This window comes from Trachemys scripta, chromosome 1, assembly GCF_013100865.1.
Source record: "Trachemys scripta elegans isolate TJP31775 chromosome 1, CAS_Tse_1.0, whole genome shotgun sequence".
NCBI lineage: Eukaryota > Metazoa > Chordata > Testudines > Emydidae > Trachemys > Trachemys scripta.
This window is the reverse complement of record NC_048298.1, coordinates 135,578,487-135,581,702: the sequence shown is the minus strand read 5'-3', so window position 1 is coordinate 135,581,702 and position 3,216 is coordinate 135,578,487.

Genomic DNA, 3,216 nt, shown 5'->3' with positions numbered 1-3,216 from the left:
TCTGGCTGGGGATCTTTAGATTCATTTGGTGGGTTATGTGATTCTGCCTCCTCCGGGCATTTAGCCCACATCCCCTTGATGCCAGTTGGTCCTAATGATGTTCCAGAAGTAACTCCTTCCCATTGCTGTGACTCTGAGCAAAGAAGGAAATGTAGCATTTTCCAGCCCATTCAATAGTCTTGTTTGAATTAATCTTTACATAATATTTTTATTCATCTGACAAGTTTCACATTCACCACATATTCTTTCCCTTTGTAATGTGATTATTTATCACTATGAAGACAAGACAGTAAATAGGTCAGAGTCAAGTTACAAGAATGGACCAAAGACTCAGTGACTTTCACATTGTAGTAGGGAATGACCAACATTTCATGGGAAATAAACAAGCTTTAAGGCAGAGTTAAGAGCTCAGACCACCCTAACTCAGCTGAAATCCTGGGTTAAGTGATGAGTCTCAGAGAATTTTCTAAGGCCCTGTCCTGACAACTGTCAATAAGGTTTCTGACCAATCCCAGCTGATCTGCAGTAAACACAGGATCCCATCTGGAGGCTGCGATTCTCATGGATCCTGGGCTCCTGACCACCACTGAATCTATGAAAAGGTCACTGGCTCCAAGTGCCCCTAAGAATTTTTGTGTCGCTCACATGGCATTAGCTGATTAAGGTGCTATTTGGGGCTCCCTTGTCTAGAGCCCATTCCGGAACCTCAGGGGCACAGTTTGGAGTGGCCTCAGCACAGTTCAGTTTGCCCCATGGATGGTCTCAGTTCGTCTTTCTGAGCTCATGTTCTGAAGCAGCGAGACCAGGTTTTCTGAACCTCATGGGAGCAGGTTAGGTTTTGTAGTCTTTGGAAGAGTGTGCATGTCCAAATGGACTCCAGTAGAATCCTAGGTGCCTACCATATGGTGTATGTAACCCACGCTGGTCCAGCAACCAAAGGGTAATACAGGCACTGCCAGCCACTGCTGATTGGCAGCCTCACAGCAGTTGGTAGGATAAAAGGGCTGGGAAGCAGAGGGGCAGGGCAGCTACCAGAGGAGTGAGCAGACTGGAGAAAGGAATTCCTGTCAGCAGACTGGTAAAGAGCAGCCCAGGGACAACATCCCAGCAAGGGACAAAAGGACCAACAGACTGAAGAGCCTGCAGAGGCTGGGAGAAAGGTAGGAAGGTGCTCAGGGCACTGTCAGAGTCGGCAAACCCTCATCCTGCACGTCTAGCTTGTGAGGGTTGGAGTGGGTGGGCCTGGGTTCCCCCACCATCCCCCTCACAGGCCTGAGATCTGAGAGGGTTTTTCAGATTTCTGGGTTCCAGGAAGAGACTGATGGCCCTGCTGAGCTGAAGGAGCTGGTGCCGTGCCCTGCTTGGCCGGAGGGGCACTGTTGGCCGGAGGGGCACTGTTGGACTGATGCACTTACACGTGATACTAGAAGTGGAATTTCTCACTGTATCCCATCCCCACAGAACTGCAACATGGATCTAGAAGCTCAGTGGGGCCCAAGGTGGAGGAAGCAGTGTGGTTATTTGCCAGGCAGCAGGCCGCTCCCTTAGACCAGGAAGCAACATCCGAGGAGCAGCAGCAGCAGATGCAAGTCTTGACACTACAGCTGTTGCAGCAAACTGCAAAACAAGCTGCAAGCAGGCACCCAGCAGCAACAGCAGGAGCTCACGCTGTAGCTCAACAACAGGGCCACACTGCAGCAGCACCTGGACATGCTAATGAGTGCCCACCAGGAGACCCCACCCCTGCTAGCTGGAGATAGGGCAGATTGGTCAAGTTGATCCAGTGACCCTGTGTTGTTGAAAATGTTACCAGACAATGACCCAGAGGCCTTTCTAAAGACCTTTTTGTTGCTCACCAGCTGTGCACATTGGGAGCTCAAGACATGAGCCTTCGGCCTACTGCCTGTCTTGACCCGGGAGGGGAAGCCGCTTATAGGCCCCTCAGCAGGCAGTCTGCCCTGGACTATCCAACAGTGAAGGCAGCCATATTCTATAGACTGCAATTAACCAAAGAGACTTCTTGCCGCTGTTTCAGAGAACAAGGATTTAGCCCATCTATATGGCCTCAGACCCTGCTGCAGAGGCTCAAGAACATCAGCTGCAAGTGGTTGAGGCCTGAGACCAGGACAAGAAGGCAAGTACCTGACCTGGTCATTCTACAGTATTTCCTCTGGGCCCTCCCCCTGCCCATGCATGAATGGGTACAGAGACACTGTCCAGAGACGCTGGGAGAAACAGTGAGACTAGCGGAGAACTATTTCAGGCTGACACCCCATCAGCTTGGACTGGGAGGGCAGGGCTTGCCTCCCCTAATTCAATTAGGGCAGGTAAGAGGGGGAATGGTCATTCTGGGACCACAGGGTGGATGGCAGGTTCGCCCCGAACAGATAAGTCCCCACACTTATTCCCCACCCTGTTCTGTGAAGGCCAAGACGGAGATCATGGAAGACCGAAACCCCGGCTATTCTGTCATTACTTTTACAGGCTTCTTATCTTTTGTGCGCTACAGATTACAAACGTGAGGGATACTCAGCCTGGTGAAGGAAGGCTGGGAGGAACACGCCAATCCAACCTCTAATGTGGTGTAATATGTTCTGCAGTTCAGGAACTGCCTGGACAATTTCCACAAATTTACTAAGCAAAAACATACAAAGGTGCCAGGTGGCTCAGGAGCAGAACTACAATAAAGGGAATGGGGTAAGAGAGTTTGGGACTGGTGACTGCATCTAGGTGTTATTACCAGCTCTGAGTCAAAACTGATGGCCAAATGGCAGGGCCTCTACGACATCATCTGCGGGGTTGGACTGGTGAACCACAAAGTCCACCAGCCAGATTGGAAGAAGGAAAACCACTATGACATTAGCTTGTTAAAAGCATGGACATATAGAGAGGGACTTCTAATAGCTCCATATCCCTATGAGCTTGAGTTAGGACCACAGATAGGAGTGTCATGTGCTGACTCGAAGGTACAGCTGTGGGAGCACTTGAACCTGAGACAGAAGAGAAGGGTCAGTCTCTTGGTACATGAGATCAAGGATGTCTTCTTGGAAGTGCTCCTTCAAATCGCCATGTTGTTCCACCACATTGCGACTGAGTCAAGGAAGGTGGTGAGAAAGGTCATACAGCTTATACCAAAGAAGATACAAATAATAGTCAAAGAGGAGTTAGAAGATGTGAAAGCTGGGGGTCATTCTGAAGTCTCAAAGCGCATGGTGC